Genomic DNA, 22,097 nt, shown 5'->3' with positions numbered 1-22,097 from the left:
ATGTGACTCTGGGCAACTGGAAACAACAGAACATGCATTTTTTCACTGCCAATTCCATACAGACATAGGAGCTAGGTTCACCCTGCCTATACAGTAGTACCTCGGGTTACATATGCTTCAGGTTACATACGCTTCAGGTTACAGACAGAAATAGTACCTCAGGTTAAGAACTTTGCTTCAGGATGAGAACAGAAATCGTGCAGCGGCAGCAGGAGGTCCCATTAGCTAAAGTGGTGCTTCAGGTTAAGAACAGTTTCAGGTTAAGAACGGACCTCCGGAACGAATTAAGTACTTAACCCGAGGTACCACTGTACTATACAAATTCCCAGGATGTACATAAAAACTCTGTATCTCCCTACTACTCCAATATGAAAACTCAAACGTCACATACTCAGCTGCTAGATTTTGCACTGCCATGATGGACATCTGTCAAAGGATGGTTTGACAGCAGGACCTGTGCTGCTTCACGCTCCCTCCCTTATAGCCGCTTTTAGCAGCTTGTCTTTTGTTTCTGTTTTAAATTGATGTGAGTTATAATCACTTTTAACTGTTAGCTTTTATCTCTTTCCTCTTTATGTCTCACATGCTTTATTTCATTCGCATGTTTTTATCTTATGCTGGTCTGCGACCGTAATAAAGTTTGATGGTGATGAAGGTCTGTGCCAGCAGGGGTGGGGAGTGAGGAAGAAGCAACTCCCAGTCTCTCTTTAGCATTTGGTTAGAAACCTAAGAATCCCAGCTGCCTGTTCAAATGAGAAATGAATCTCCTAGCTCTCATGATTATTATTGCCGACAGCAAGCCCATATGCTGAATCAGAGGTGGCAAACCTTTTCCAGCCTAAGTGCTGCATTCAGCATCTGGACAGCCTTCTGAGGGCCGCGTGGCAGTGATGGGCAGGGGCAGAAGTAGGCAGATGAGGTATATTTTTACCTTTGTACAGTAGGCTTGTTTCTACAGACATTCCTACCGCTCTCTCTGTCTGGCACCCAGGACAGGGAAAAGGCATGAGTTCAAAGGTGCATGGCTTAGGAAGATGCATGGCCTGGGGAGAGACTTAAGGGCCAGGTGGAAAGGTTTGGAGGGCCTCCTTTGGTTTCCATGCCCAAGCTTCCCCACCCTGGCATTAAATCAAAACACAAATCAAACAGAAAAATTGGGTGCTGTTCCCAGTTTTCCTGCTGCATCCCCCACCTGCCCTTCTTCATTTTTAAAACTATGCTTATGGGATGGTGGCCTGCATTTTTCTAAATGTCCAGTGATGAATTTCCAGCCAAATCCGAAAATTAATGTCTGGCATAGAAGCAACTTACTGAGAATCACTTTCACGGATTCTCAGCCATTACTATAGATCATGTTCTCTATTGCAAACCTTTGGCTCAACCACTGTGCTAATGTCCTTTTCCATGTGGCTGATTCTTCTCTGTCTGTCTGTTTCTCTCTCTCTCTCTCTCTCTCTCTCTCTCTCTCTCTCTCTCTCTCACACACACACACACACACTGCACACATGATTTGTAGTATCCTTTGAAAGCAGAATTTTGGAAGAAGAGCAAATTATGTAAGATATATGCATGACTGTTTTTTTTTAGTAAAAAAAATTCTGGACACATATAATGTCACGGTTGTTGTTGCAACTGTTAGTAAAGTCACTTAAATAATACAGATGGAGTCCAGAAAGAAATTAAATCCCGAGCACACTTTAACAAGGAAAACTGAACCAGAACTGAACCAAAACAGTGTAAAATTTGAGGAGAACGGAACAGAGAGGTTTTGTCTTTCTTATGTCAGGCCTTGTACATAGCAGGGAGACATTCAACTGAACAAACAATGGGGAAACTCCCTCAGAACTACGCAGCCAAACAGGGCACATTTCATCTCAGCAAACATCATGCCGCTCCATCTGGTTGCTAAGCAACACCTCCTCCACCACCCTCTTAGGGTGAGTTGACCTATTGATAGCAGAGCTGACCCTTACATTATAAACTGAATGATCCTTCTAGCTGCTCCCGCCTCCTCCCTTTGCACGGAGAAGAGAAACTTGAAGCTCGATGAAGCTCTGAGGTCAAGGTCTGGCTCAGGAGCCAGATAACAGCAGCGAGAAACCTTTCTTCCATATACCCAGATTTTAAGCAATAGCTTTCAAGTCGGGCCTTTGCCATCATTTCTGAAGAGCTTTCCACATTTGCGGTTATGAATTCCAGAAGCAGAGCATCACACTGGCTCCGTGGACCACATGGGCTGCGGTTGGGTCCCTGCCATGTGGCTCATGCTTCGCTGTGTGCTCCCCACATCTGTGCAGCTGCGCTGTGGCTCCATTTTTATCCAATGGAGCCTGGAACAGGCGCGGTGGGGGAAGGGGCAGGAGAGAAAAGAAGCTACTCATCATTATATGTTCCAGGTCCGAGAAGTCAGGGTTTCAAGGAGAAGAGTGCAAAGCAAGAGATTCTTTCCCAAAGCCGCCTGAGAGGTTGGGCAGGTTCCTTCTCATCTCCCAAGCAAAGCTACTCTGCTCTTTAGAATATATCTATGGGTGAATCAATCCATTTCATTATGTGTGTGTGCGTGTCAATTTTATTTTCAGTTTATCAGTCTTACATCATAGGTAAAAGGTAAAGGTACCCCTGCCCGTTCGGGCCAGTCTTGCCAGACTCTATGGTTGTGCGCTCATCTCACTCTATAGGCTGGGAGCCAGCGCTGTCCGCAGACACTTCCGGGTCACGTGGCCAGCGTGACAAGATGCATCTGGCGAGCCAGCGCAGCACACGGAACGCCGTTTACCTTCCCGCTGGTAAGCGGTCCCTATTTATCTACTTGCACCCGGAGGTGCTTTCGAACTGCTAGGTTGGCAGGCGCTGGGACCGAACGACGGGAGCGCACCCCGCCGCGGGGATTCAAACCGCCGACCATGCGATCAGCAAGTCCTAGGCGCTGAGGTTTTACCCACAGCGCCACCCGCGTCCCGTGTCTTACATCATACAAGCATCAAATAAAAATATGAATATTCCCTTCAACTCCACCTCCTCCCTTTCGTGGTTCTTTCTGTTGAGAAGCATCTCCTTTCTAACTCCATTTTTTAATTTACTCCTTTACATTTCCTCAATCAATAACCTTGACTGTGAATTTTAGATTAATCCTGCTAATGGGTTTAATTGTTAACAATGTTTTTTCAAATAAATTACACATTTCCCCCCATTCTATCTTAAAAGAATTTCAGTTTCTCACCGTTTCTCTCTTTTTCCCAATCTTAAATTCAACCCTCCACGTTTCTGCATCATTTTTTAAAGAAAAAAACCCCTGTAAGTTTTCCTGTGAAAACCCCTTGGCATTTTAGTGTGAATTTCTCCTGACACATTTTTTAATGCAACTTTTCCAACAGACACATTTTGGCAAAGCGTATTTCCTCTAATGCTTATATTTCCCCTAATATAACACATTTCTGTATGTTATTTTCACTCATCATAGAATCAAAGTGTCGAGTCGGAAAGGGCTCTAAGGGCCATCTAGCCCAACCCCTTGCAATGCTGGAAATGCATGTGTTTTGACCAACACCTTCCCCCTAGAGCAGGCGTGTTTTTTCTCTCTCTACTTACTACTTGGCAAGAGAGCTGCACCGAAAAACCTTGGAGAAGCGCACAGCAGTGTGTTTCAGTTTGCATCTTGCTCCGGAAAGCACAACTTAGGCAGGCTCGCCTTTCAATGCAAACTCAATTGAATTTCTTCCCTGCAGTACTTATTTAAGGTAAAGGTAAAGGTAAAAGGACCCCTGACCATAAGGTCTAGTCGTGACCGACTCTGGGGTTGCGGCGCTCATCTCGTTTTATTGGCTGGGTGAGCCGGTGTACAGCTTCCGGGTCATGTGGCCAGCATGACTAAGCCGCTTCTGGCGAACCAGAGGAGCACACGGAAACGCCGTTTACCTTCCTGCCAGAGCGGTACCTATTTATCTACTTGTACTTTGACGTGCTTTCGAACTGCTAGGTGGGCAGGAGCAGGGACCGAGCAATGGGAGCTCACCCCGTCGTGGGGATTCAAACCGCTGACCTTCTGATCGGCAAGTGCTAAGCTCAGTGGTTTAACCCACAGCACCACCCGCGTCCCTCAGTACTTATGTATTGTGTCTCAATTGGGGAGATGGTTCTCCACCACAGTGCAAAATCTAGGAGGTCTCATTCCCTTCTCTTAAAAGTCTTTATAAGTGGAGCTTTCGCCCTTCTTCCTGGCCCGATTCCGGAGACAGGGGATAATTCCTGGCCAGCTGCTCTCCAGAAGGAATCCCCACGTCTTGTGAGTTTGTGGGGCTTTGTATGAACTGTTCCTTAAAAGCTTGCATCTATTTCCTGGGCCTGGCCACTATTAAGCAGAGACCAAAGCCAGAGAAGGGAGTGGGAGACATCAAAGTGGAGCTGATGAAAAGCTGGATCTCCTCCCCGCACTCGCCAGACTATATCATAAACCCTTCTTGATTTAACTAGTGTTAAAACAAAGATAATCTTATCTCGGGGGGCTTTCTAAAAGAGAGAAGCACGGCCTTTAAAAGGATTGTAAACCTGACAGCATGCCACCCCCGGAGACCAAGAGCGGTTTGGATCTAAAAGGAAAAATGAGTAATTTCACAGAGGAATGGGCCCTTGCTAGGAGTGTGCCCCTGAGACAAGGCCGAGTTAAGAGGATGAAGATTGAGAGAAAGAGGGTCTGCAATGGAGCAACATGGTGTCAGGAATCAAAAATTATGTTCTCTAACTGTCCTAATTTAACCCATCTTCTTCCTGGCACCTCTTCTTGTTTTGCCCCTTTGCTTTGTCTTTTCGCATTGGGGGCTGATGCCCACTGGAGCTGGAGGGGCAGAAGGCAGGGGAGGTCAACAGTAGGCGCCAGCTCAGGCCACATTCAAACCACACATGTGAAGTGCACAGATGCCACTTTAAACAGTCATGGTCTTCCAGACCCTCCAAGTCTCCCTATTTTCCAGGGATGTCCCTGATTTAGAAAATCCCGGTTTCTGATTTGATCCCAGAATGTCCCACTTTTCCTTAGGATGTCCCTATTTTCATTGGAGAAATGCTGGAAGATATGAAGTTATCCGACCCCTGAGCAGTCTGATGACAATCCTGTATACCAGGGGTGGCCAACTCCCAAGAGACTGCAATCTACTCACAGAATTAAATACAGTGGTACCTCGGCTTAAGAACTTAATTCGTCCCGGAGGTCCGTTCTTAACCTGAAACTGTTCTTAACCTGAGGCATCATGTTATGTACTGAGTTGAATAGGATCCAAACTGCAGCAGTCTGATTGGTCCTAGAACAATAGGATTCAGAATGCAGCAGTCTGATTGGTCCTAGAACAATGCAGCAGTATGATTGGTTGGCAGGAACCACCCAATCATGCTCCAGATATAAGTGAATCCACAACCTGATTGGCTTACAGTAGAATTCCAGAATTAGCCAATTGTGGAAATAATTGGAGGGCTTTGTGCAGCCCATTGTGTAAATAATGTATATAAAGCAGATACTTTGAGGGGACATTCACTCATTCCCCCTCACCACTATGAGCTGAATAAAGAGCATGAAATCACTTTGCGACTCTGAGTATATTTCACACCACTTTAGCTAATGGGGCCTCCTGCTGCCAGAGCACGATTTCTGTTCTCATCCTGAAGCAAAGTTCTTAACCAGAGGTACTATTTCTGGGTTAGCAGAGTCTGTAACCTGAAGCGTCTGTAACCTGAAGCATATGTAACTCGAGGTACCACTGTACTGGCAGTGATCTACCCCCATTTTTGGGGAGTTCAAGGCTAAGCTGTTGGCCATTTTTGGGAAGAAAGGGGAACAGCCACTTGCCAACAGGTCTCTGGGGAAACATACAGCCTCACTGAGTTAACTCCGTCTTCCATTCTGCAGGTCGTGCAACAATGGAGGGCGGGGATGGATTCTCTTTTACCAGCACTAAGGAAATGGACCCAGCAATCGACTGCGGTCTACCAAAACCTCCTGGGGATCTATCAGTAGATTGTGATTGACCTCCTGGACATCCCTGCTGTATACCAAAGGGGAAAAAATATAATATTTAATGTTCTATTATGTTTTTATATATGTTGGAAGCTGCCCAGTGTGGCTGGGGAAACCCTGTAACATGTGTGGGATATAAATAGTAAAATTATCATTATGGAATGGGACATCCCTATTTTAATCGGAGAAATGTTGGAGGGTATGGGCTTCCCCCGATGATTTCTGGAAGTTGTAGTTCATGACTGGTGTTGCGTGTTGTTAGGAGGCCCCTACTCCTCTCCAAGATCCACAGTTCCTAAAGTGGTCTAACAGTGATGGAATCATAGAAGTGTACAGTTGGAGGGGTCCACGAGGGTCATCTATTCCAACCCCCTGCAATGCAGGAATATTTTGCCTCATGTGGGGCTCAAACCCATGACGCTGAGATTAAGAGTCTCATGCTCTACCAACCGAGCTATCTCAGCAGACAACACCCCAAGCATAATTTAGCTGGATGCAACCCTATGTTCCCATGATCACTAACTCTGCAGCCTTCCTGGCTTTCGCTCTGAGCTACTCTGCTGCGTTCAGGGATAAGTGCACTAGATCAAACTGTTCCATGAGCCCTTCAGGACTGACTCACCTCAAAGCGATCCACATGGCTTATCTCTATGGCACAAGAAACTTGCTTTAAAGGGAAGGGGAAAGGAACATAAGGACCTTCTGGGACCTTCTGCACTCAAAGCAGATGCTCTACCACTGAGCTATGATCGCAGACTCTGCAAGTGTCCCTATTTTCCAGGGACAGTCCTGGATTTACAGAAGCCATCCCAGTTCTGATTTGATCCTGGAATGTTCTGCTTTTCCTAAAGGTAAAAGGTAAAGGTACCCCTGCCTGTACGGGCCAGTCTTGACAGACTCTAGGGTTGTGCGCCCATCTCACTCAAAGAGGCCGAGGGCCAGCGCTGTCCGAAGACACTTCCGGGTCACGTGGCCAGCGTGACATCGCTGCTCTGGCGAGCCAGAGCCGCACACGGAACGCCGTTTACCTTCCCGCTAGTAAGCGGTCCCTATTTATCTACTTGTACCCGAGAGTGCTTTCGAACTGCTAGGTTGGCAGGCGCTGGGACCGAACAGCGGGAGCGCACCCCGCCGCGGGGATTCGAACTGCCAACCTTTCGATCGGCAAGCCCTAGGTGCTGAGGCTTTAACCCACAGCGCCACCCGCATCCTCTGCTTTTCCTAGGATGTCCCTATTTTCTCCAAGAGTAGGGAGTCATCCAACCCCAAGCCATCTGAAGGAAGTCCTGTATAGGGAAGTTTAATTTGTGTGTGTGTGTGTGTGTGGTCTAAACCACTGAGCCTAGGGCTTGCCAATTGGAAGGTCAGCAGTTTGAATCCCCATGATGGGGTGAGCTCCTGTTGCTCGGTCCCTGCTCCTGCCAACCTAGCAGTTCGAAAGCACGTCAAAGTGCAAGTAGATAAATAGGTACCGCTCCAGCAGGAAGGTAAACAACGTTTCTGTGTGCTTCTCTGGTTTCGCTAGGAGCAGCTTAGTCAAGCTGGCCACGTGACCCTGAAAGTCTGTCTGTGGACAAACGCCGGCTCCCTCGGCCAGTAAATCAAGATGAGCACCACAACAACCCCAGAGTCATTTGCAACTGGACTTAACTGTCAGTGGTCCTTTACCTTTTTTATATATGTTGGAAGCTGCCCAGACTGGCTGGGGCAACCCAGTCAGATGGGATTATTATTATTATTATTATTATTATTACAGTGGTACCTCGGGTTACATACACTTCAGGTTACAGACTTCGCTAACCCAGAAATAGTGCTTCAGGTTAAGAACTTTGCTTCAGGATGAGAACAGAAATCGTGCTCTGGTGGTGCGGCGGCAGCAGGAGGCCCCATTAGCTAAAGTGGTGCTTCAGGTTAGGAACAGTTTCAGTTTCAGTTAAGTACAGAACTCCGGGACGAATTAAATACTTAACCCAAAGTACCACTGTATTATTATTGACACCCCTATTTTCATCAGGGTATGTGGTCCTTCCCCAAACTGAACTTCATTAACTGAGTGTGCCAGGACAGAATGTACACATCTGGAACCCTGGTTTGAGGAAGCAGCTTGTGGGGAAGAGGACTTATAGAGTGGTCAGTGACGCATTACCAAAACCAAGGAAATGCATCATCAAAATAGGGGGCAAAAGAGGACAGGGATCTGCGTAAAATTGGCCCATGTACAAGCTATAAGCCTGGAAATAATAGCTGTGTTTTAAATAGAAATCCAATGCACAGAGGCTAGAGCGTTGGACTTGGACCTGGGAGACCAGGATTCAAATCCCTGCTTTCCTTGAGTGCTTGTTGCCTGGCTTGCCTGGATGATGCCTGGGGAGGTCCATGTACTGGGGTTTCATGCAGATGCCTTTGACTTTTGCAAGACCGACTGTATGCAGGTAAAAGCACATCCCTTGCCCTGCCCACTTTTTTGCTTCTGACTCCCACCCATGCCCAGCATGTAGCCACTGGAATGTTGCTCTCTAAGGCAATGTGGCCCTGGGGCTCCATGGCCATTAGACAACACTGATTTGAGAAAATCAGGACGTCTTTACTGTGCCTTATTAAAGTGCTTGGAAGCTGCTTTGAGCTGATTTTACAAAGAAAAAGCGGGGTATACATTTTTAAATAAATAAATGCGGTAGAATGGAAGGATTGGAAGGATTAGCGGGGGGTAGGGGGGTTAAGCCTGCCTCCCCACTTCCTTCTTCTGCAACAACATTCCAGTTGTTGCGCTTCAGCCCCTGATCCCGAAATTAAATTAAAACCGTGACAGGGACAGTTGATTAAAGCAGAATGTGAGACTAATTAGGGGTTCTGACACTGGAATTGTCAAGATCAGTGCTGTTAATTAGCTGCTCGTTAATGTCAGCTCCCTGTACTATATGGGAATATTTAGTCACTTTCTGTAAGAAAAACCGTCCCGGGTGAGAGGGTGAAGGGGGAATTCCTACAGGGGCTTTTAGCTCAGAAGAAAGGGCAATTGAGGAACCTTGCATAAAAGTCCACTCATGCCTTGCATACAAATGCAGGTCACAGAAGCCCATCGGACGTTTTCCGCAGAGCAACACAGCACTGGTGTGGGAGATATTTGGTTCCACTCACATTTATGGGCAAACCTAATTCGCACTTTCCAACACAGTATGACAACTAACACATCATTCAAATTTAATTTTTGCACCACACTTTGCTGGTCTGTGTCTGAGCTTTCCCCCCTCCCCACCAGCTTTCTCCAGGAAAACCCACTCTTTAGTGTAGAATCGGAGCAAAGGGAGATTTGGGGTTTCCATGAATTGCTGTTTGCTCTGATTCAGGATTTGTGTGGAGGAAGGAGAAGGGGGGGATGGACACCTGTCAGACATGGACCTGACCTATGCCTAGAAGTGTGGAGCAAAAGTAACTGTAGATGAGCCCTGCGGCATCATCATCATCATCATCATTTATTTGCACCCTGACCATCCGACTGGTTGCTCCAGCCACTCTGGGCAGCTTCCAGCATATATAAAAACACAGTAAAACATCAAACCTTAAAAAGATTCCCTATACAGGGATGCCTTTAGATGTTTCTTAAATGTTATATAATTACACATTTCCTTAACATCTGATGGGAGGGTATTCCACAGGGCGGGCGCTACTACCAAGAAGGCCTTCGGCCTGGTTCCCTGTAGTGTTACTTCTCACAGTGAAGGAACTGCCAGAAGGCCCTCGGAGCTGGACCTCAGTGTCCAGGCTAAATGATGGGGGTGGAGACACTTCTTCAGGTATCCTGGGCCGAGATCATTTAGGGCTTTAAAGGTCCATACCAACACTTTGAATTGTGCTCAGGAACATACTGGGTCTTTCAGAACTGGTGTTATATGGTCCCAGCGGCAGCTCCCAATCACCAGTCTAGCTGCCACATTCTAGAGTAGTTGTAGTTTCTGGGTCACCTTCAAAGGTAGCCCCACATAGAGTGCATTGCAGTAGTCCAAGCGGGAGATAACCAGCACATGTACCACTCAGGCGATACAGTGCGCAGGCAGGTAAGGCCTCAGCTGGCATACCAGATGGAGCTGGTAGACAGCTGCCCTGGACACAGAATTAATCTGAGACTCCATGGGCAGCTGTGAGTCCAAAATGACTTCCACACAGCTACCCCATTCAGAACCAGGGAGTTCACCACACCTGCCCGCCTCTGCCCCCAGAAACAATATTTCTGTTTTGTCAGGATTCAACCTCAATCCATTAGCCGCCATCCATCCTCCAACCGCCTCCAGATAGCTAGCAACTCTTGGAAATATTCATTTCTCCCAATTTTGCATTGCAATTCTCCAGCCAAGTGATGTGTACAGAAATACATATGCTGGGGTAAAGTGTGCATAAATTAAATAGCATACAGAATGCATACAGAAATTGCATGGCAATATATATATATATATTGCTCTTCCTCCCCTCCCCGCCCCCACCTTTCCCAACACACTGAAGGTGCTAATCCTGTTAATGAAAGCGCATTGGCCTCCGCAAGATGCTTCTGCCCAAACTGGGGAAGTGGGTCACGCAGGACAAGGGGAAGGGTGCCTGCGTGTGTCAAGCCCTCTGCTGAGATCAGGTGCCTTGCTCTCTCCCCTGTGGGGTTAAGTCTCCATCGCTATGGCAACCGCACAGCTTTCTCTTGGCCTCTCACCTTGCCCCATCGGGAGTGCCAAGGGAACAGATGGGGAAAGGTCTGTGGTTCTCCCCACCACCACATGCATCAAATCGGCCCCATAGCCGAGCAAAAGCTGTTCTAGGGACAAGGTCTGTGTGGGTCCAGGACATTGAGGGTTAAAGCCAGAGAGGTCTGGAGCTGTTTCTTGCTGCTTTCTCGATACTCCCTTCCATCATACTAATACAGAGCTCAGACGCCACACCTCCATTCGATTTTGGTGAACAGCCAGTGGGAGTTTTATCAGCAAACATATCTACTCAGAAGCAAGTCCTATTAAAATCCAATGGATCTTACTCCCAGGGAAGTGGATTTAGGGTTGCAGCCTCAATTCATCAGTTTCCCAAATGCAGTACAGTGGTACCTCGGGTTACATATGCTTCAGGTTACAGACACATCAGGTTACAGATGCTTCAGGTTACAGACGCAAACCCAGAAATAGTACCTTGGGTTAAGAACTTTGCTTCAGGAACAGAAATTGGGCGGCGGTGGCACAGCGGCAACAGCTGGAGGCCCCATTAGCTAAAGTGGTGCTTCAGGTTAAGAACAGTTTCAGGTTAAGAACGGACCTCTGGAACGAATTAAGTGCTTAACCCGAGGTACCACACTAATAACATACCAGAGTATTAGTAAAGTTCTCTATCGCGGACTGGCTGGATGCGGGGGGGGGGGGGGAGGAACCAGTTGGGGAACTCCCAGGGGACGAAGGCCCAGATCCAAGGGACTGGTGATGCGATGGCAATGAGTGATCTGAGGGAGAAGGAACAGACTGGAAGGTGGAGGTGTCGGAAGCTGAGGAGGCAACGGGGTTTAGTGAGCAGGAGGAGTCTGTGGAAAAGAGCCACCCAGAAGCAGAGGCTGGAGAGGAGGCGGGCCAAGAGGCAGAGATGATCCAGGCTGGTGAAGAAGCCAGAGCATCTTCCTCTCCTGCTGTGACAAGCTCCCCTCCCTCTGGTCTCCCAGAACCAGAAGAGGTATGAAGAGGGTAGAGCAAAGTCAGGCACAGTGGCAATGACTCAGACTGCTTGGGAAGGACCTGGGTGAGAAGAGGACTGAGGGAACTGTGGGAAGGCGGTGACCTTCAGTCCCCACAACTGCCTCATAGGGGCAAGATCTACCAGGACGCGTTGCTGTGCTCACTAGGCCTGGCCTCCTCAGTCAACCTTGTTTCCTTGAATAAAGAGTTCACTTCACTGACACCGTGTGATTTATTGCTGACCTGCTTCTGGCACTGGCCCTCATTCTTGGGACTCTTCCCACACATCCCTCTCTCCAGGCTGCACCCCTCACTGCTGCTGCTCCAGAATGCCTTCAAGTGTTTTCTGGCTGGCTGGAACGTGTCCTTTATCCATGCTAATGGCTCTCACTTGCCTGGATCAAGATGTTATGTCGCCATGAGTAGCGTGGCTCAAATGCAATCCACTGTGAGAGTCTCCTCCATTACTCCACCCATATTGGCCTCTGGTCTCGCCCGCTTTTGCCTCAGGTGACACACAACCCTCACATGCGGCCCTGAGAAACATGTTCATGACATAATGCGGCCCTTTAAGTGAAAAAGGGTCTCTGGCAGTTTCTCTTTGTTGAGTGGGATGGAGCTATGAATGGCAGCTGGAAGATACTTTATGCTGAGAGGAAAGGAAACTTGGGGATGCAATAGGGATGCATGTGATGAGTTGATAAAAATACATTTTATTGGATAACAAGTTTCTAACACCATTAATAAAACAATGCTGGTTTCTTCTTTAAAATTATCCGTCTTCGGGACGCTGAGTTCAGTAATGGACACAGTTAAGAATCTTGCATATTTAGTGTGTCTTCTGAACTGGCAGTGTCCTGGCTCTGGTCCAATGTTTACCATAATTGTGCAGTTTCTCTTATAATTTGTTGGTCCCTCGGTGATTTTTGCTGATTAAAGCATCTTTTTAAGTTACTGATTAAGCATTTGCGAGGATATCGCTAAGTGCCAATATTGCAACACAAGCCGTCTCGCCCAGCTTCCTCCCCTCCGACAACAAGCAAGCAAAACATCCGATCTGGAGTCCTCCTTCGCTGGAAAAATGGCACGTGTTGTCCAGGTGTCTCACTGTACCGGAGACAGGAAAAGTCCCATAATTTAATTGATGAGTACAGAGCGTTATGTTTAATGTCCTGATAATGTGTGGCAGTTCCAAGATGCCTGGGATATTAGGAAGCATCACCTGTGGTTGGGTGATAAAGATATTAAATTCTTCTCTAACTGAGGGTCTTTCTCTGGATATAGATGTATGTAAAAATGGATTCTGATTTTGCTAAGTGCTTTGTCTGTGCATGTGCCACGCCACTAAGAAACAACTGAGGTGGGGGGGCCACTAGGGGGCGCATTGGAAGATGGCCAACAATACCATCTCTCCGACCCACATGGGGTAATTAAGAGGCTGTTATGGGAGTAGGCAGCCTCCCTTGTTGCCCCAAGGAAATGGGGAACACTGCCCTTGCCTGCTGTGACCATAAATCACCCCCAATTCGAAAGAAGGGGGTGAGGGCCCTAGGCAGAATGCCCCCGTGTGGACCTTGGGTCTCCTGCACGCTGTCTCTGATCGCGCACTAGCTGCAGCAATTTGGAATAATTAATTACAAAAGAAGCAAATGCACATATTTCAAGTGAAGAAGGGGAGTGAAGTCTGCTAATTTAAGTTAGTGTTACCCAACCTTGGGTCTCCAGCTGTTTTTGGACTACAGTTCCCATTATCCCTGATCACTGGTCTTGCTAGCTAGGGATGGTGGGAGTTGTAGTCCAAAAACAGCTGGAGACCCAAGGTTGGGAAACACTGATTTAAGTGACCTCTGCGAAAGAAGACGACGGGTTGGAGAAACAGGAATATTTTACGATTAAGATACACCAAAGGCTGGGTATGTTGACAACGGGACTGAATGGGGGGGGGGACCTTTTTTACTTTCCTTCTATGTGATTTACAAGAACCCCTCCTCATTAGAATCGTCGGTTGAACTGACCCAAGCAGGATGATTAAGGTCTGTGTGGAGATAAACTTTAACCAAAAGCATGCTTTATGGAGATCGAGAAGCAATAAGAGCTTTTGGAATGGCGCAGCAATTAATTCGGAGTCGCCATCTTGCCAAAGGATTTATAGCCGAGAGAAGGAATGGACTTGTTCTCAGACTGCATTCCTGGTGAATCTCCTTAGAGGTTTTGAGAAAGGAGGCAGATTGGTGAAGATTAATGACGCTAAGACTGTTTTGATGTATGGAAGTGATGTTACATGGAAAACGTCTGGATATGGCTACTGGATAAAAAAAAAAGTATCCACGCAGGATTACAAACTGTCTAACCAGCTTGTGGAGACTATCAGAGGTCACAAAGAGAAAGGAAAAATATATGAAAATAACAACAAGAGATGTGGAAAAACAAGAAGAAAGGCCTGGATAGTACTGTGAACATCATAAGGTTAGATTTGTGGACATTAAAACAGCAGTAAGAAGCAAGAAGTTGATTGGATCCCCTTCAGAACTTGAAATATGGGTACCCCCAACAAAAATTTAAAATTCGTCTGTGTAATTTGGAATTTATGTAATTTGGTTTGATTTGATGTGATTGGTCGGTTAATAAAAAATTATTCTTAAAAAAAAAGAAACAACTGAGGTGGGATGGAATGACGGGAGAGCTGAAAAGGCATTATCTTTGCACAAGATCACCTCATTTCAAAAAAAGGGGACTGCCGTCTCCTGGGCTGCTACTACCCAGAGCCTCTGGGGGTGACGGGACTACCAAGAAGGCCCTCTCTGTTAATCTCAACCCTTGAGAGGGTCTGTAGGAAAGGAGGCAGTCTTTCAGATATTTTGGACATGAGCCATTTACTGAGCCCGTCTGCATGCAAAGCAGATTCTCTTCCACTGAGCTACAGTCTTTCCCCGATAAACCCAAATTCCCCCATCACTCTCAGTGTGCAGAGAAGGGACAGATGACCAGCTGTGCCATTTGAAATATCCACTGCTTATCACAGCTCGAAGGAGCCATTTCCAGCAAGCTAAGAAGTCCCTTTCAGAGGCCAGTCTTGCTCATTTAAAGCTCGCTACCTAACCACAGGCGCCCTGATAAAACACACACACACAAAAAGATATATTTCCCAGAGACACCTCCTGGAAGATGCTCAGGCTTAGCGCGGGATGGGTGTCCACCAGCAGCTGTCAGGGCAGCTGTTGCCAATTACACAGCTACTATTATTTATACATCTGTTTCACTGCATTCATATCCTGCTTCAATGTTGAGGAGCTCAAGGCACCCTACGCAGTTCTGGCCCTTCTGTTTTTGTCCTCGCAACGGTCCTGCGAGGCAGGTTAGGAGGAGGGCACACAAAGTTTTTTTGAAAAATAAATAAGAGGAATCCTATTCGGAATAAGGGAATTTCCCTTAAATAATGGGAAACATTGACAGCTATGTTTCTGCACACATTTCATCTTCTTAATATCCTCCTTAATTTGTGCTGACCAGAACTGGACACAGAGCCACCCTCTGACTCAAAGGGCTCCATCAGAGATGCTGCGGTGCTCGAGCATCTTAACTTAAGCACCTTTCAGGGATGGCGAAGCTGGCAACTGGGACAGGGCCTGCTGCTCCTCAGTGAGGCCCGGTTCAAGGCTAGCTGTCACTGAAGCAACATTAGAGCTCAGTGTGGTTCAGACACAGGAAGCTGTCTTAGCCTGACCCATCCAGCCACTACCATCCCCGCCAAATTAACAGCATCTGTCCAAGATGTGAGCTGGAGAAAGGCCTTTTCAGATATCCTACCAAGATGTTTTAAGCAGAGTTGTTAAAGATGGAACTGGCAAGTTTTCCCTACATGCAGAGAACTGGGAGAGAGGAACAGAAGTGGGGGTGGGGAGGAAAAAAACCTATCTCAGATCTTCTTCCTGTGTGGGAAAGGGGGGTGTGTGGATGTGAAGTGCCTTTCTGCCACAGCCTGGCATCCTGCGAGGGGCAGGAGGCCAGCAGCCAACACAACCAGCCAATCGTGCCAGCCATGCCAGTGGGGCACAGATTCCAGCTGCCTAAAGTGGTTTCTATGGCAACGGGCTCAGTGCTCACAGCGGGGCTTAGGAAATGCAGTCAGACAGAGACACACATACACAAAACAGAGAGCTGCTGAAAGCCGGTTGGAGGGGCATTTGCAAAAAACGAGGCAGGAGAAGAGCGCAAGGCCCGGCTGGCCTAGGGAGGCTTTGACCTCCAATGAAGGAAAGCCCACAACCTGTTAAAAGCCCAGCAGACCTCTACTGGCAAGGAGTTCCACAGGGCACTAAAGGCTCAGTCCCTGGTAAAGACCAACTGAGACTCAAGGACAGTGTGGGAGCACAAAAAGGGGAGGTTTCAGTATTCAAGGAATCAGGTGAAATTTAAGGTACTTTGGCCCCAAGTTGTTTGAAAGGTTATTGTGTGTTGCTATTTCATATAAAAAAGTAACTTGTGCAACTTTTATTTACTATTATTTGCTCAATTTGGGTCGTGCCCCCCTTCAGAAATTCTGAATATTCTGACTTAAGTTTGCCAATAACCACACACAACAAAATAATGCACGGTGCGTGCATTCATGACAATCCATCCCCCCCCCCCCATGACCCTATGAGCTTCTTTTATGGAAATTCATAGATGGAGATGCGCACAGAAAGCAAGCAAGTAAGAAAAGCAGTTTCAGTTTAGAAAAAAGGGGGGTGGGGACACACACCTCATCATCATCATCATAAATAAAGATGCCTGGCAGTCTACTCTGCCATTCTATTCTGGCAGTCGGTCAATAACACACTGCTAAAATGAAGTTGCTGAAATCTAGGTTATAACAAGCAATGATTCTCAGGTTAATTCACAAAGCCCTAAATCGCCTTCTGCAAAAACTGGATATGTGCAGCTGCGGGTTGTGGTTCTAGGCTTCCACTGGGCTGAGGGACCTTAGTTCACCTGCTTCACCTGCCTCAGGTTTGCTCCCTGGTGGCTCCAGCGAAAGCAGGGCCCATCTGTCCATTGTAGGACCCCAGTTCCCACCAACCCCAAGTCAGCACAGCCAATGGTTAGGGATGATGAGAGCTGAAGTCCAACAGCACCCTAACCATCTTAATCAATACTGGGATAGACGACAATGATAGAATCAGAAAATCTTAAGAGTTGGAAGGGATCCCAATGTTCATCTAGTCCACCCCTTGTGATGCAGGGATCACAGCCACTGCTGCTAATGCAATTTCAGGATGAGCACTTTTGCCAATTAATGTTCTTTCACTTTCCTGGCGAAATTTGAATATTGTATCATGTAAGTAGCTTTGAGTCATCTTGTGCGGTAAGCAATGGATAAGTGTAAGCAATAGTGACAACAGAGTTGCATACAACTAGGATTTAGTCAAAGCAGTCCTCCTGGAATGCATTGGGCCCAGTGTGCATTGATTTAAGTGTAAATGCTTCAAGTAGGACTAGCTTTGGCTACAACACAATAAATAGATGGACAAATTGTATCCATCTTGGTGTAAAGAAAGGTTTCCACACTACAACATTACAGCTAAACTTCTTTCTGGCTTTTATTCCCAGGGCTCTGCACTGGTGCCTGATACAAATTCTGAGCATTTTAGGGCACGTGAGGTTGGGTGAGAGACAGCCGCATAGGCAAGAAAATCTCTCTCTTTTACAAACAGACAAACCCCGAATAGCCATGCAAATACACACACAATTGTGCAGGTGCCCCCGGTTTCTCACACATTAAATGTGTAAATATTTCAGACACGGTTACAAGGGAAGGGAAGGTGCTGCACTGGCTTCAGCAAAAGCCAGGAGCTCCCCCTGCTACAACCCCAGCCTACATTCTCTCCTGATCTAAGAGGGAGGAAATATAAAACTCAACCCCAAGCCTTTGGTTTTATTCCAAGGCGAACCTCGTGGTTTCTCCCTCCGCCTTGTGGGTTGTTCTGCAGTCTTGCAGTTTACTGCTCAGTAAATTTCCACTGCATCATTTAAACTCAAGTTTTGTTAGTTAGTTTTTAAAGCACAGACACATACAGCCTAGCTAAGGTAAGCATCTACTTCTGCCCATCCATCAGGTTTATGGATAAATCCAATGGTTGGCCTTCTTTTCCTGAGATTTCTATTTACACCCAGGGTGGCAAGCATGGTGCCATCCAGTTGCTTTGGATTTCGACTTCATTCAGCCCTTACTTCCAATAGCCAGGGATGATGGGAGTTGTAGTCCAAAACTTCTGCAGAATGCCACGTCGGTGATCCCTGACTAACACAATTTAAGGAAAGTCTCAGGCAATGCTGTGCCAAAAATTACACCCTCCCAGCTTGGCGAGCATTCTCCATCGATTGATTAGGAAAGAGGGGCATTCAGGAATTATCAAAATGGAGAGAAAATATTTTAAATAAAAAAAGAAGCCATAGAGGACTGAACTAGAGTGTGCTCCCAATCCAGGGCCCAGACCAAATAAATTCAAGCATCTTTTTTTCTAAGCAGGAAGTTGGCTTGGGGGCCTGCATCTGAGACAAGGAACATGGGTTTCTCTCCAGCTAAGACCTGAGTGAGCCATGTCCATTAACTTCCGTGGATGTACTCAGAGTAGGAGTCACATTGGACACAATCGCAAGTTCTGGATTAGGACCCTGTGGCTGCTTTGGGATCCACAAAAAAGCAGCCGGTTTGAGGACACTCTCTCTCTCCACACACATAATGTGACAAACATTATGCATAATATTAAAGATGCATTTTGTTCCCGACTCTCCCCGTCATCCAAACCAGCTGAAAACAGAACGGAAAGTTTAAGAGCCAGCAAGGGAGGCCTGCGGGGAACCGAGCATCAGCAATCTTGTAAGAAGCAATAAGAAAAACCAAAGAATGACTCACAACTAATAAATAAGACTTCCAGGAGTCGGGGAGGGGGGCTGTGCATGTGTTTTAAAAAACCATTTAGTAGTCTCTCATTGTTTCCAAATGTATTTAACGGAGCCTGCTTCTTTCTTCTCCTTTTGCTGCTCAGTAACTGAGGGTTTTCCTTCCACCCCGCAAAAGTGGCAGGTCTACATGAAAGACACCCTCTGTCACAGAGGACTCAACACGGGGGGCAAAGCAAAGCAGAGATTTCTGCTTTGGGAAGTGAAAAGTGGTTCACATATTTTGAAAATGTGTGTGTGTGTGTGTGTGTGTGTGTGTGTGTGTGTCTTTCAGGGTAAACAGCCCAGACCTCCTCCTTATGCAGCAAGGGTGAGTTTTAATCTTCTCCACAAGTGGGTTCTGTAAGACTATCTTGCAGCATGACCTTACTTCTTACCACAGTGGTACTCAAAGCGGTGGTGGACCACCACTGCTGCAGACAATATTGAGCTTTCTATGTACTCCTCTAATGATGCAAGCTGGGGGTGGGGGGTTGAATGGGCAATGGGCAATAGCTCCTTGAATGGAGACTGGGGTCAACAAGCAAAGTGAAGTGGATAGATCAAGGGAAGCCAACATAGTGTCCATAAAATGGTGTTAAAGTCCCATAAGATGTTGTTAGACTCCCATCAGCCCCCAGCCAGGAAATCCAATGGCCAGGGATGATAGCTCAGGGTTGATAGACCACACACAGAGAGAGGCTGTAGTTCAGCAGCAATAGAATCATAGATTTCTTATTGGAAGGGAACCACGAGGGTCATCTAGTCCAATCTCCTTCAGTGCTGGAATCACATCTAAAGAATCCCTGCCAGAGGACTATTATTCTTATTCTTATTATAATTTATGTACCACCCTATACCCGGTGGCCTCAGGGCAGTTCACTCAAAAGATCAACATAAAAATCATAATATATATAATCATCAGCCCAGTATACCTGAAGGAGCATCTCCACCCCCATCGCTCTGCCTGGACGCTGAGGTCCAGCGCCGAGGGCCTTCTGGCGGTTCCCTCATTGCGAGAAGCAAAGCTACAGGGAACCAGGCAGAGGGCCTTCTCGGTAGTGGTGGCCGCCCTGTGGAATGCCCTCCCATCAGATCGTCTTGGTCACCCTCCTCTGCACACGTTCCAGCTTGTCAATGCCCTTCATAATTTGTAGTACCCAAAGATGGACACAGGACTCCAGGTGTGGTCTGACCACGGTGGAATAGAGTAGGACTATGACTTCCCTTGAGCTGGACATTGATGCAGCCCAGAATTCCATTGCCCATTGCCAGTCAAGGCAGATGATACTGAGCTTGGTGGAGCAATGCTCCGTATAAGGCAGCTACCCATGTTCATGCATCCTCTCCCATTCAACATTGCACAGAAGGAGGAGAGATGTGAAGTGCACATCACGTTGCAAGGCTGCAGAAGTGAAAGCCCTTGGTGCCTGCCGAAACCTCTTCCTTCAACACCACCGTTAAAGGTACAGGAGCCCCATTCTGCATCTGCAAACACTTACACACACACACACACACACACAGTGCATCCAACCCTTCTGGGTCTTTTTCTTCTCTTGTGCTGCTGCAAAGCTTTGGTCTCCACCCGCTACTCTCTCATTGGTGCCTGGATTGCGATGCCGATAATAGAGGCGGCTCTGTGTGGCTGTGGCGGGGGTGGGAGGGAGGAGGAAGCCTTCTGTGTGCGTGTGCGCGAGGGACACAAAAGCACCCGCAGCTGTGTGTTTGCAAACAAGGCGGCCGAGCCGGGAGAGGGCCTGAAAGCAGTAATTGTCTTTAATTAAAGGAGCTGGGAGCTATCTCAGGCGGCGACAAAAGGCTGCGAAGTAACTCTGCTGCTCGGTGCTGCTGCGGATGGGTGTTCGCAGCAAGGCGGGGAGCAGAGGTGGGCCGCCCACCCCCTACAGACACCCACACACCAAAGGGGCCCAGAGGGAAGAAACCCCCTTCCTTCAAGGCTGGCCGAGTCTCCCAGAAGGCAGACCACCCCAGTGCTTGGCAACTCAGGTCTGACGCCTGCCAAGCCATTCCCTGGGGGCCTTTTGGGCATTCCTGAACAGGGAGAAGCACCCTGAATGAGGGCTGCAGCCAAAACCTGAGCTGGCCATCATCAGAGTCCAGGGACCTGCCTCTTCAGCCAGTGGGGGGGGGGGGACTGCAGGCCCAGTTGAATGTGGTCCTCCAAGCCTTTACATCTGGCCCTTGGGACTCTGCCCAGGCCATGCCTCTTGCTGGCCTTGATCTATGACCTCCTCAAGTACCTGGCTGGAAGGTGTCCATAATGACTCTGGCTTATCTACATAGAGGTGTGTCTGCCTTCCTGTATTGTCTGTGTCTCTCTGTGTGTTTGTGTGTAAGCCTCTGAATTCTTTCATGTCTAGAATACACCCCATAGTATAAAGGTAAGAATCTCATCTGCTGCATATGGCCACTGCAAGGTTGCCCACTCATGAATGCCACCCTTGGGCCAAAGGAGGCTCCCTACCCTACCCTGGACTTGACCACCAGCATCCAGACTGACAGGCAGTGCCAAAAATTATGGGATGGCTGTTTGACACATGAACCGGAGTGACAGCAACAAAAGAACTGCTTCTCAAGAGACAAGGTAAAGGTAAGGCAAAGGACCCCTGGATGGTTAAGTCCAGTCAAAGGCGACTATGGGGTTGTGGCGCTCATCTCGCTTTCAGGCCAAGGGAGCCAGCGTTTGTCCACAGACAGCTTTCCGGGTCATGTGGCCAGCATGACCAAACCGCTTCAGGTGCAACAGAACACTATGGCGGAAACCAGAGCGCACAGGGTTCAAATCCCCACTCAGCCATGAAACTCACTAGGTGACCTTGAGCCAGTCGCTGTCTCTCAGCCTAACCTACCTTGCAGGGTTGTTGTGGAGATTAAATGACAAGGGGGAGAACCATGTGGGCCACTTTGAACTCCTTGGAGAAAGAGGTGTGATATAAATGCAACAACAACACTGTTTCATCTTCTCTGAGGACATGGGTAGCCACTGAATCAAGTTCTGTATCAAGTACCCGACGACCACCACTTCTTATCCCTTATCCCCCCTTTTTTATGAAGTCTCTAAAAATATTTCAAAGCATTTATCAGCATATACATTTTTTTTAACATACAAAGTTTCTCCTTGACTTCCTACCCCTCCTTTCCTGAAGTTTGTTTTTTACTCCTTTTTAATAAAGTTTATAACACACATATTTTTATTATCTAAACCCACAACCATTTAATCTTTCAATAATCCACTGCTTATATTTCAAATCCTGCCTGCAACTTCATATATGGGTGATAATTTGATACATAATTCATCAGTCACCTCCATTCTTCCTTAAACACTTTGTCATTATGTCCTCTTAATCTGGCAGTTAATTTTGCTATTTCACCATAGTTCATCAGTTTCATAAGCCATTCCTTCTTACTTGGTCATCCTTTCCCTTTCCAGTTCTGTGCATACAAAAGTTCTAGCAGCT

The 22,097-nt window shown here is 47.2% G+C and overlaps 1 protein-coding gene across 11 annotated transcripts in view; it reads right to left on the bottom strand.

The window, feature by feature from the left end:
* EPHB2 (EPH receptor B2) overlaps positions 1-22,097 on the bottom strand; it is a 114,572-nt gene that overhangs the window by 50,766 nt on the left and 41,709 nt on the right. The gene's annotated exons all lie outside the window — the stretch shown is intronic.

This window comes from Podarcis tiliguerta (assembly GCF_965153285.1).
Source record: "Podarcis tiliguerta genome assembly, chromosome: 8".
Lineage (NCBI taxonomy): Eukaryota > Metazoa > Chordata > Lepidosauria > Squamata > Lacertidae > Podarcis > Podarcis tiliguerta.
This window is presented reverse-complemented; position numbering and strand designations above follow the sequence as displayed.